This window comes from Eschrichtius robustus, chromosome 10 (assembly GCF_028021215.1).
Source record: "Eschrichtius robustus isolate mEscRob2 chromosome 10, mEscRob2.pri, whole genome shotgun sequence".
Lineage (NCBI taxonomy): Eukaryota > Metazoa > Chordata > Mammalia > Artiodactyla > Eschrichtiidae > Eschrichtius > Eschrichtius robustus.
The window spans coordinates 85983910-85997590 of record NC_090833.1 but is presented as its reverse complement, the minus strand read 5'-3'; positions in this window follow the sequence as shown (position 1 = coordinate 85997590).

The window sequence follows — 13681 nt, the reverse complement described above, 5'->3', positions numbered from 1 at the left end:
AGAAAGTCACAAAAATTATACTCATCCTCATCAGTTCACTCAGTCCCATGTAATTAATTTTTTTTTTCATCTTGATCTTTTGTTAGCACTTTTATGAGTTCATCAGTTTTTCATTAGAGTTCTGAAAATGCTTATTCATTCAGTTCAGCAGTACAGTCAGTTACCAGAAACCTGTACTTGTCAGAGTCTATTCCATGAATCCCTTGAAGATGAAACCCTTTTATAGGAACATATTTGCAAAAGCATCAGAGTACACCCAGAACTGTCTGTAAATGACAAAAGACTTAAAAATGACCACGGTTAAAGATTTGATGAAAGTTCATAATAATGCAGTTGACAAGGAAATTTAGTTATTTCTGAGATATACATTTTAAAGTAATGACTAGAATTATGACTTATAACATTATACCAGAACATATAAGATTTTTAGAAATTTAATGTAATGTCTGAAACATTTATATAAACATATTTCCGTACAAATAACCCAATGAAAGTTTAGTATTAGTTGTTTTGTTTGTTTGTTTTTTTATACTGCAGGTTCTTATTAGTCATCAATTTTATACACATCAGTGTGTAAATGTCAATCCCAATCGCCCAATTCAGCACACCACCATCCCCACCCCACTGCAGTTTTCCTCCCTTGGTGTTCATATGTCTGTTCTCTACATCTGTGTCTAAACTTCTGCCCTGCAAACTGGCTCATCTGTACCATTTTTCTAGGTTCCACATACATGCGTTAATATACGATATTTGTTTTTCTCTTTCTGACTTACTTCACTCTGTATGACAGTCTCTAGATCCATCCACGTCTCAACAAATGACTCAATTTCGTTCCTTTTTATGGCTGAGTAATATTCCATTGTATATATGTACCACATCTTCGTTATCCATTCATCTGTCGATGGGCATTTAGGTTGCTTCCATGACCTGGCTATTGTAAATAGTGCTGCAATGAACATTGGGGTGCATGTGTCTTTTTGAATTATGGTTTTCTCTGGGTATACGCCCAGCAGTGGGATTGCTGGATCATATGGTAAATCTATTTTTAGTTTTTTAAGGAACCTCCATACTGTTCTCCTTAGTGGCTGTATCAATTTACATTCCCACCAACAGTGTAAGAGGGTTCCCTTTTCTCCAGACCCTCTCCAGCATTTGTTCTTTGTAGATTTTCTGATGATGCCCATTCTAACTGGTGTGAGGTAATACCTCATTGTAGTTTTGATTCGTTTGCAAATATTTTCTCCCATTCTGAGGGTTGTCTTTTCATCTTGTTTATGGTTTCCTTTGCTGTGCATAAGCTTTGAAGTTTCATTAGGTCCCATTTGTTTATTTTTGTTTTTATTTCAATTACTCTAGGAGGTGGATCAAAAAAGATCTTGCTGTGATTTATGCCAAAGAGTGTTCTTCCTATGTTTTCCTCTAAGAGTTTTATAGTGTCCAGTCTTACATTTAGGTCTCGAATCCATTTTGAGTTTATTTTTGTGTATGGTGTTAGGGAGTGTTCTAATTTCATTCTTTTACATGTAGCTGTCCAGTTTTCCCAGCACCACTTATTGAAGAGATTGTCTTTTCGCCATTGTATATCTTTGCCTCCTTTGTCATAGATTAGTTGACCATAGGTGCGTGGGTTTATCTCTGGGCTTTCTATCTTGTTCCATTGATCTATATTTCTGTTTTTGTGCCAGTACCATATTGTCTTGATTACTGTAGCTTTGTAGTATAGTCTGAAGTCAGGGAGTCTGATTCCTCCAGCTCCATTTTTTTGCCTCAAGACTGCTTTGGCTATTTGGGGTCTTTTGTATCTCCATACAAATTTTAAGATGATTTGTTCTAGTTCCGTAAAAAATGCCATTGGTAATTTCGTAGGGATTGCATTGAATCTGTAGATTGCTTTGGGTAGTATACTCATTTTCACAATATTGATTCTTCCAATCCAAGAACATGGTATATCTCTCCATCTGTTGGTATCATCTTTAATTTCTTTTTTTTTTTTTTAAACAACTTTATTGAAGTATAATTGCCTTACAATAGTGTGTTAGCTTCTGCTTTATAACAAAGTGAATCAGTTATACACATACAATATGTTCCCGTTTCTCTTCCCTCTTGCATCTCCCTCCCTCCTACCCTCCCCATCCCACCCCTCTAGGTGGTCACAAAGCACTGAGCTGATCTCCCTGTGCTATGCGGCTGCTTCCCACTAGCTATCTATTTTACATTTGGTAGTGTATATATGTCCATGACACTCTCTTACCCTGTCACATCTCACCCCACCCCCTCCCCATATCCTCAAGTCCATTCTCTAGTAGGTCTGTGTCTTTATTCCCGTCTTGCCACTAGGTTCTTCATGGCCTTTTTTTTTTTTTTTTTTTTCCTTAGATTCCGTATATATGTGTTAGCATACTGTATTTGTTTTTCTCTTTCTGACTTACTTCACTCTGTATGACAGACTCTAACTCCATCCACCTCATTACAAATACCTCCATTTCATTTCTTTTTATGGCTGAGTAATATTCCATTGTATATATGTGCCACATCTTCTTTATCCATTCATCTGTCGATGGACATTTAGGTTGCTTCCATGTCCTGGCTATTGTAAATAGAGCTGCAATGAACATTTTGGTACATGACTCTTTTTGACCTATGGTTTTCTCAGGGTATATGCCCAGTAGTGGGATTGCTGGGTCGTATGGTAGTTCTATTTGTAGTTTTTTCAGGAACCTCCATACTGTTCTCCATAGTGGCTGTATCAATTTACATTCCCACCAACAGTGCAAGAGTGTTCCCTTTCCTCCACACCCTCTCCATCATTTATTGTTTATAGATTTTTTGATGATGGCCATTCTGACCGGTGTGACATGATATCTCATTGTAGTTTTGATTTGCATTTCTCTAATGATTAATGATGTTGAGCATTCTTTCATGTGTCTGTAGGCCATCTGTATATCTTCTTTGGAGAAATGTCTATTTAGGTCTTCTGCCCATTTTTGGATTGGGTTGTTGGTTTTTTTGTTATTGAGCTGCATGAGCTGCTTGTAAATCTTGGAGATTAATCCTTTGTCAGTTGCTTCATTGGCAAATATTTTCTCCCATTCTGATGGTTGTCTTTTGGTCTTGTTTATGGTTTCCTTTGCTGTGCAAAAGCTTTTAAGTTTCATTAGGTCCCATTTGTTTATTTGTGTTCTTATTTCCATTTCTCTGGGAGCTGGGTCAAGAAGAATCTTGCTGTGATGTATGTCATAGAGTGTTCTGCCTATGTTTTCTTCTAAGAGTTTGATAGTGTCTGCCCTTACACTTAGGTCTTTAATCCATTTTGAGTTTATTTTTGTGCATGGTGTCAGGGAGTGTTCTAATTTCATACTTTTACATGTACCTGTCCAATTTTCCCAGCACCACTTATTGAAGAGGCTGTCTTTTCTCCACTGTATATTCTTGCCTCCTTTATCAAAGATAAGGTGACCATATGTGTGTGGGTTTATCTCTGGGCTTTCTATTCTGTTCCATTGATCTATATTTCTGTTTTTGTGCCAGTACCAAACTGTCTTGATTACTGAAGCTTTGTAATATAGTCTGAAGTCAGGGAGCCTGATTCCCCCAGCTCCATTTTTCGTTCTCAAGATTGCTTTGGCTATTCGGGGTCTTTTGTGTTTCCATACAAATTGTGAAATTTTTTGTTCTAGTTCTGTGAAAAATGCCAGTGGTAGTTTGATAGGGATTGCATTGAATCTGTAGATTGCTTTGGGTAGTAGAGTCATTTTCACAATGTTGATTCTTCCAATCCAGGAACATGGTATATCTCTCCATCTATTTGTATCATCTTTAATTTCTTTCATCAGTGTCTTCTAATTTTCTGCATACAGGTCTTTTGTCTCCTTAGGTAGGTTTATTCCTAGATATTTTATTCTTTTTGTTGCAATGGTAAACGGGAGTGTTTTCTTAATTTCACTTTCAGATTTTTCGTCATTAGTGTATAGAAATGCAAGAGATTTCTGTGCATTAATTTTGTATCCTGCAACTTTACCAAATTCATTGATTAGCTCTAGTCGTTTTCTGGTGGCACTTTTAGGATTCTCTATGTAGAGTATCATGTCATCCACAAACAGTGACAGTTTTACTTCTTCTTTTCCAATTTGTGTTCCTTTTATTTCTTTTTCTTCTCTGATTGCCGAGGCTAGGATTTCCAGAACTATGTTGAATAATAGTGGTGAGAGTGGGCAACCTTGTCTTGTTCCTGATCTTAGAGGAAATGGTTTCAGTTTTTCACCATTGAGAATGATGTTGGCTGTGGGTTTGTCATATATAGCCTTTATTATGTTGGAGTATGTTCCTTCTATGGCTACTTTCTGGGGAGTTTTTATCATAAATTGGTGTTGAATTTTGTCAAAAGCTTTTTCTGCATCTATTGAGATGATCATATGGTTTTTATTCTTCAATTTGTTAATATGGTGTATCACATTGATTGATTTGCATATATTGAAGAATCCTTGCATTCCTGGGATAAATCCCACTTGATCGTGGTGTATGATCCTTTTAATGTGTTGTTGGATTCTATTTACTAGTATTTTGTTGAGGATTTTTGCATCTATGTTCATCAGTGATATTTGTCTGTAATTTTCTTTTTTATAGTATCTTTGTCTGGATTTGGTATCAGGGTGATGGTGGCCTCATAGAATGAGTTTGGGAGTGTTCTGTCCTCTGCAATTTTTTGGAAGAGTTTGAGAAGGATGGATGTTAACTCTGCTCTAAATGTTTGATAGAATTCACCTGTGAAGCCATCTGGTCCTGGACTTTTGTTTGTTGGAAGATTTTTAATCACAGTTTCAATTTCATTACTTGTGATTGGTCTGTTCATATTTTCTCTTTCTTCCTGGTTCAGTCTTGGAAGGTTATACCTTTCTAAGAATTTGTCCATTTCTTCCAGGTTGTCCATTTTATTGGCATAGAGTTGCTTGTAATAGTCTCTTAGGATGCTTTGTATTTCTGTGGTGTCTGTTGTAACTTCTCCTTTTTCATTTCTAATTTTTTTGATTTGATTCCTCTCTTTTTCTTGATGAGTCTGGCTGAAGGTTTATCAATTTTGTTTATCTTCTCAAAGAACCAGCTTTTAGTTTTATTGATCTTTGCTATTGTTTTCTTTGTTTCTATTTCATTTATTTCCACTCTGATCTTTATGATTTCTTTCCTTTTGCTAACTTTGGGTTTTGTTTGTTCTTCTGTCTCTAGTTCCTTTAGGTGTAAGGTTAGATTGTTTACTTGAGATTTTTCTTGTTTCTTTAGGTAGGCTTGTATAGCTATAAACTTCCCTCTTAGAACTGCTTTTGCTGCATCCCATAGGTTTTGGATTGTCGTGTTTTCATTGTCATTTGCCTCTAGGTATTTTTTGATTTCCTCTTTGATTTCTTCAGTGATCTCTTGGTTATTTAGTAACGTATTGTTTAGCCTCCATGTGTTTGTGCTTTTTAGGGTTTTTTCCTTGTAATTCATTTCTAATCTCATAGCGTTGTGGTCAGAAAAGATGCTTGATATGATTTCAATTTTCTTAAATTTACTGAGGCTTGATTTGTGACCCAAGATGTGATCTATCCTGGAGAATGTTCCGTGCGCACTTGAGAAGAAAGTGTAATCTGCTGTTTTTGGATGGAATGTCCTATAAATATCAATTAAATCTATCTGGTCTATTGTGTCATTTAAAGCTTCTGTTTCCTTATTTATTTTCATTTTGGATGATCTGTCCATTGGTGTAAGTGAGGTGTTAAAGTCCCCCACTATTATTGTGTTACTGTCAATTTCCTCTTTTATAGCTGTTAGCAGTTGCCTTATGTATTGAGGTGCTCCTATGTTGGGTGCATATATATTTTTAATTGTTATATCTTCTTCTTGGATTGATCCCTTAATCATTATGTAGTGTCCTTCCTTGTCTCTTGTAACATTCTTTATTTTAAAGTCTATTTTATCTGATATGAGTATTGCTACTCCAGCTTTCTTTTGATTTCCATTTGCATGAAATATCTTTTTCCATCCCCTCACTTTCAGTCTGTATGTGTTCCTAGGTCTGAAGTGGGTCTCTTGTAGACAGCATATATATGGGTCTTGTTTTTGTATCCATTCAGCAAGCCTGTGTCTTTTGGTTGGAGCATTTAATCCATTCACGTTTAAGGTAATTATCGATATGTATGTTCCTATGACCATTTTCTTAATTGTTTTGGGTTTGTTTTTGTAGGTCCTTTTCTTCTCTTGTGTTTCCCACTTAGAGAAGTTCCTTTAGCATTTGTTGTAGAGCTGGTTTGGTGGTGCTGAATTCTCTTAGCTTTTGATTGTCTGTAAAGCTTTTGATTTCTCCATCAAATCTGAATGAGATCCTTTCTGGGTAGAGTAATCTTGGTTGTAGGTTCTTCCCTTTCATCACTTTAAGTATATCATGCCACTCCTTTCTGGCTGGTAGAGTTTCTGCTGAGAAATCAGCTGTTAACCTTATGGGAGTTCCCTTGTATGTTATTTGTCGTTTTTCCCTTGCTGCTTTCAATAATTTTTCTTTGTCTTTAATTTTTGCCCATTTGATTACTATGTGTCTTGGCATGTTTCTCCTTGGGTTTATCCTGTATGGGACTCTCTGTGCTTCCTGGACTTGGGTGGCTCTTTCCTTTCGCATGTTAGGGAAGTTTTCGACTATAATCTCTTCAAATATTTTCTCTGGTCCTCCCTCTCTCTCTTCTCCTTCTGGGACCCCTATAATGCGAATGTTGTTGTGTTTAATGTTGTCCCAGAGGTCTCTTAAGCTGTCTTCATTTCTTTTCATTCTTTTTTCTTTAGTCTGTTCTGCAGTAGTGAATTCCACCATTCTGTCTTCCAGGTCACTTATCCGTTCTTCTGCCTCAGTTATTCTGCTATTGATTCCTTCTAGTGTAGTTTTCATTTCTGTTATTGTATTGGTCATCTCTGTTTGTTTGTTCTTTAATTCTTCTAGGTCTTTGTTAAACATTTCTTGCATCTTCTCGATCTTTGCCTCCATTCTTATTCCGAGGTCCTGGATCATGTTCACTATCATTATTCTGAATTCTTTTTCTGGAAGGTTGCCTATCTCCACTTCATTTAGTTGTTTTTCTGGGGTTTCATCTTGTTCCTTCATCTGGTATATAGCTCTCTGCCTTTTCATCTTGTCTATCTTTCTGTGAATGTGGTTTTTGTTCCACAGGCTGCAGGATTATAGTTTTTCTTGCTTCTGCTGTCTGCCCTCTGGTGGTTGAGGTTATCTAAGAGGCTTGATGGGAGGCTCTGGTGGTGGGTAGAGCTGACTGTTTCTGTGGTGGTCAGAGCTCAGTAAAACTTTAATCTGCTTGACTGTTGATGGGTGGGGCTGGGTTCCGTCTCTGTTGGTTGTTTTGCCTGAGGCAACCCAACACTGGAGCCTACCTGGGCTCTTTGGTGGGGCTAATGGCAGACTCTGGGAGGGCTCACACCAAGGAGTATTTCCCAGAACTTCTGCTGCCAGTGTCCTTGTCCCCACGGTGAAACAGAGCCACCCCCCACCTCTGCAGGAGACCTTCCAACACTAGCAGGTAGGTCTGGTTCAGTCTCCCCCAGGGTCACTGCTCCTTCCCCTGGGTCCTGATGCTCACACTATTTTGTGTGCGCCCTCCACGAGTGGGGTCTCTGTTTCCCCAAGTCCTGTCGAAGTCTTGCAATCAATTCCCACTAGGCTTCAAAGTCTGATTCTCTATGAATTTCTCCTCCTGTTGCCGGACCCCCAGGTTGGGAAGCCTGATGTGGGGCTCAGAACCTTCACTCCAGTGGGTGGACTTCTGTGGTATAAGTGTTCGCCAGTCTGTGAGTCACCCACCCACCAGTTATGGGATTTGATTTTACTCTGATTGCGCCCCTCCTACCATCTCATTGTGGCTTCTCCTTTGTCTTTGGATGTGGGGTATCTTTTTTGGTGAGTTCCAGTGTCCTCCTGTCGATGATTGTCCAGAAGCTAGTTGTGATTCTGGTGTTCTCGCAAGAGGGAGTGCTCGCTTATCTCTTGATGAACTTGGTGAACTGTGTGAACTCTCAAATTGTCAGCATATTTATGTTTGTTCAACATGTATTATTTGCGGATCACGACATAAAATCACTATTTAGAAGAAAGACTTTGGGGAGAGAGAGGTGAAAAAGTACAGAAAAATTTACCTTGTGAGAAATTAAGTTGTTATTCATTTTCCTTCTTTCATTCTTCAAGACCCTGAGCTCAAGGGATTTGCAATTACAAAGAGCAACTATAATGGTGGCTCATATTTGCTGAACATTTTTCAAATGTGGGGACTTTATGTGGCTTGTTATCATCTTTAGTCCTGACCATTAATAACTGTCTTTCATGATACAAAACTCGATGTGGTTTCATTGGGAAGCAGTGCCATAGTGGAAAGAATAGGGTCATTGGCATCAGTGAGACTGAGTCTGAATCCTGACTTTATAACTTTGAGCACATTAGTGAACGTCTCCCAACCACAGTTAATAATTCTCCATAGTTTTCTCCATTTTTCAAATGAGTAAACTGAATCTGAATAGAGTTGGGCCACCTGCCCAAAGTCACACAGATAGTCAATAGAAGAGCCATAGATATAGAGAGATAGCGATTTTCCACCAATGAAATCCTGTGCTTTCCCACATGCTCTTATACTGCCCAGATATCAGGGACCCCAGTGAATCATGAAGGGACAGGAAACACCCTCCTTTCACACGTGAGAAAGCGGGGTTCTGAGAAGGTGAGCTGGATGCCCCAGTGATGGCAGGAATCCGAACTCCAGCCCAGATATCCACCTCCACACAGGACCTGAGAATGAAACATAAGTCAGGATAAGATCTGGTTAAGATTCATTCTCCCGGTTTCCAACATATCACATTTCTACAAGATTTATGGTTGTTTTCTCCTCAGTTGGAACTAATGTTGTTGGATTATCAGGTTGTGTTTACATTTTTCTCTTATCTCGGCAGCATCGTTTTGGTCCAGCTGGCTGGTCTGCTCTCCGGGGATCAGCTTTTGCCATTTGACTCTTTCCCGTGTCCACACAACTTTCCCTTCAACTTCTTTGTGGCTCTGTGTTTCCTTTGTTATGAGTTACCTGTTTTCTGCCAGCATTGCTCTTTGTGTAATTCTCCACCTTTTGTTTTCTGGTCAGTGCAGAGATTATCTCCTAAATAGTCGTGCACACTGGGGATCAGCATTTGTGATCCTTATCTCTCTCTGGAGGAAAAGACTTCTTTCTCCAGTTTCTTAATCCTGACCTCATAGTCAGTCTTTTCTTTCCAATTAACAAATGTTTTCCTACAGTTTTGAGTTTTCAGCAGTTTTGAAGCACACTTCCGGGACATCCTCTATAACACAGAAAACATTTTTGCTTTGAGCCCCAGAACTTTATTTTCTGGAATTTTCTTTTTAAAAACAAAACAAAGAGCAGTTGCAACTGCCAGTTCCTTGGCCCTAGTTGTTTCCTTCTAGGCCCTAAATGGTAACCAGACACTGACTCAAATTCCATGGCCCCATTGCATGCTGCTCCCCAGCCCCTGCCTCCCCCCCGTCGTTTTCCTCTTGAGGTTCATTATTTTCTCCAAATTAAAACGTTCTGGTTGGAATGAGTGAGTATAAAGAGACAGGGCAGCAGGGAGCTCCGGCTGTACAGAGGGATTAGATCTTGGGGAGGCCTTCCTCACTGGTTTGTGATACAATTAATAGGCCAAAAGGACCATAGCTTTGTATTTGAGGAGATCGGTTTTGAAAGGAAGTCTGCTCTCATTACCTGTGACAGTTGAGTTTTACAAACAATTTCTTAGAATATTTGAGACAACACAGAGATTTTGGCTTTATCCAGATATGAAGGTGTTATTCTTTCATTCATTCATTAGCTCATTCATTGATTTTTTTCTGCAAATATTAACTTCATGGCTACTATGCATCAGGCATTGTGTTAGGTTCTGAGGGCTCCAGGGCAAGCAAAAAACAGACTGGCCCCTGCTCTCTCAGCTCTTACAAGGAAGTTAGGGTGACAAATATTAAGTAAGTAATCACATGCATAAGTGAACATCTGCAAACTGAGATAAGCTCACTGCAGGAGAGGAGGGTTTTTCCAGGGTAGATAACAGAAGATCTCACCTAGGGCAGGGTGTGTATGCTTGTGTCTGTATCAGGGCAGGCTTACTCCTGAGGAAAAGACCAACGAGCTAAGATCTGAAAGGTGAGAGAGAGTTCACTGGGTGATGGCTGGGAGCCAGGTGGGGTATGCTTTTAGTGCATCGTGTTCCCGATCTGACAGAGGGGGTGACGTGCAAAGGCCAGATGGAGGGATGAGCATGGTGCATGAGGAGAAACGAACCTAGGCCAGAGAGGCTGGATTTCTGAGTGCAAGAGGGAGAATGGAGCAAGAGCAACCTGAGAGTTAGCCCGATTCTAGGACAGGATGGGAGATTTAGTCTCAAGCCAGTGTAGAGCCACTGACAGGCTCTACACTGGAAAATGGCAGAATTAAATTTGCCTTTTGAGAAGATTGCTCCTGCTTCCTGTAGAGAACAGATGCTCAGAAGGCCAGGGTAGTTCCATCCAGTCATTCATTCATGACACGTGGTGAGAGGGAAAGAGATGGTCCCTGCTCCGTCAGAAGTTATTGTTGAGTGAGTGAGAACAGATAATAAACAAACACATAGATTAAGAGAAAAAATACTTTCCAATGGCATTAAGTGCAATGAAAGAAATTGACCAAGGGGCATCTGGCAGACAGCACAGGGGCGCTGTTGGCAGTCAGCGCCATCATCCCCAGTCTACTGAGTTTTCAGCGAAGGCTTCTCTGAGGAGCTGAGGTTTTCCTCCCCAGGTATAGAGTCTTTTTGAGTCTCACGTCTTGCCTAGAACTAAGCCGATCTCCTCACCAGCTCATTGAGGGCTTGTCCTTATGTACTGACTCTGTAAATGGACCCCTGGAACCCCAACTTCTCCTGGCCTTCATACAAGAGTGGAGTATGTGATCCTGAAGGAACTTTCAAGATCATCTCATTCAACTCTCTCATTTTACAGGCAACTGAGCAGAAGCCCAAAGAGGTACTACAGGGGGTCAGCAAGCACCCCATTCCTGTATCCATGCCATCTTGCCCTGGTTCCAGAGCCCACTGCCCCACCATTCCATCCTCTTGGTAAGGATGGGGGCACAGTTGTGCTTTCAGAGGCCATGCAGCCTGTTTCCGAAGCACTTTTCATCCCTGGGTGCATAGGAGACTCCAAATATCTGCGGAAAGTGATTAATGGTCTTTTTTTTTTTTTTCCTGGCATCTCCTAATGCAAAAAATCTTGGACAGCAACCAATTTAATTTAGACTCCAGAAATTGCTACTTTTTTTCAACCTGGCTTATATTAATGATATTTTTTAAAAGCCCTGAAGCATATTTAAGATTATGAAATAGCATTGCAAATCTTTTGCCATTTATAGAATTGTATGGAATGCGAAGTCGAAAAAAAGAAAAAGAAGAATTCTTTTTTTTTTTTCTTTGGTTTCCATAAACTCAATAAGACATTTCTTATTTAAGATTTATAAAAATATTTTTTTAATATAATTGAGTCATTGGTTGAAGTTTAATCTAGAACATAGTTTTCATGACTGACCTGAAAATCCCTTTGGGGATCATAGTATAACCTAATCTGAAATAATGCTTCCTGAGCTGGTTATAATAAAGTTCTTTTATAATATACCTCTTAGGAGATTCCTCCTCCATTTTTTTTGGGAGGAGAGATATTGTTTTGGGAGAAGTGTCCATGTTTTTGAATCCATCAGATTTAGTCAAGGCCACAGGCCTTGAAGAAAGAATTTGGTGGTAATATTTATCCTGGGAAAACATTTTATTGATAAATTTCAGATACATCCTACTGCAAGGGAAGTTTCTTTTCTCTTTCAAATGAGATGGGTGTTTTACAATCTTCATTTTCAGATGAAGAAATTGAAGCCCAGAAAAATAAAGTAACCAAATTCACACAGTTAAACCCTAATCGTTATGACCATCAAGTGGCTTGGAGGACATTTTGTATGACATTTCAGCTTAGATGAGAGAGTAGCTCAGTGCGGGTGAGGGTGGGGGGGAGATTCCTTGGAGCCAACACTCAAGCTTAGAAATTCATGTCTGAATATCCCTTTAGGGCTTTTGTTTCCTCATATTGGTTCTCAAGAGGTCAGAATGGCACAGAGATACTGAGTTCCTTGGGTCAGCTGAGGAGAGGAAAGAGTCAGCTCTTCCTTGGAAAAGTCACAGAAGTTAGTGTGCTGAAATGCACTTGGCATCACAGCAGTGACTGCATGCAGCTGCCAGGTGCTGAAGGTCGAACCCAGGTAACTGCGTCTAGTAGTTACCAGTTACGGCTTTAACAACAAATGGCTTAAAACAACAGAAATTTATTCTCTCATAGTTCTGGAGGTCAGCAGTCTGAAATCCGTCTCACTTAACTGAAATCAAAGTGTTGGCAGGGCTCTACTCTCTCTGAAGGCTCTAGGGGAGAATCTGTTCCTTGCCTCTTCCAGCTGATGGTGGCTGCCAGGATCCCTTGGCTTGTAGCCGCATCACTCCAGTCTCTGCCTCCATGGTCACATTGCTTTCTCCTTTTCTGTCTGTGTCAAATGTCCCTCCACCTCCCTCTTATGTGCTTACATTTAGGGCCCACCCAGAAAATCCTGCATAATCTCCCCATGTTGTGATCCTTAACTGAATCATACCTCCAAAGACCCTTTTTCCTGATGAGGTGACATTTACAGGTTCCAGGGATTAGGACCTGATATCTTTGGGGCCGGTATGGAGCCCATCATATACTGAGCCTGGATCCATCATGCTGACATCATTTATTTATGGCTGACAAAGGACAAGGCTGTGGGCAAGAGGTCAGGAGACGAGAGCCTTTCTGTTCTCTAGACGTGGGGAGAAATGTCATAATCACTGTCTGGCAGAACAAAAGACCAAAAGAAAAAGCTTAAGCAATACTCAGCTCCAGAGTGACCACATGGCATGATTACTGCTGAGTTTGTTTATGAGAGGAAAGAAAGCAGCCATGTTGGGAGACTTGTGTGGTTTTCATATCCTGGAAGTTATGTAGAAATAGTTGGACAGGAATGAGTTATTCAGGAGTATAAAACAGTTTTTTTTTTTATCTTTGACTTTTTTTTTTAACGTCTTTATTGGAGTATAATTGCTTTACATTGTTGTGTTAGTTGCTGCTGTATAACAAAGTGAATCAGCTATACGTATACATATATCCCCATATCCCCCTCCTCTTGTGTCTCCCTCCCACCCTCTCTATCCCACCTCTCTAGGTGGTCACAAAACATGAGCTGATCTCCCTGTGCTATGGGACTGCTTCCTAGTATCTATTTTACATTTGGTAGTGTATATATGTCAATGCCACTCTCTCACTTTGTCCCAGCTTACCCTTCCCCCTCCCCGTGTCCTCAAGTCCATTCTCTATGTCTGCTTCATTCCAGTCCTGCCCCTAGTTTCTTCAGAACCATTTTCTTTTCTTTTTAGATTCCATATATATGTGTTAGCATACGGTATTTGTTTTTCTCTCTCTGACTTACTTCACTCTGTACGACAGACTCTAGGTCCATCCACCTCACTACAAATAACTCAATTTCGTTTCTTTTTATGGCTGAGAAATATCCCATTGTATATATGTGCCACA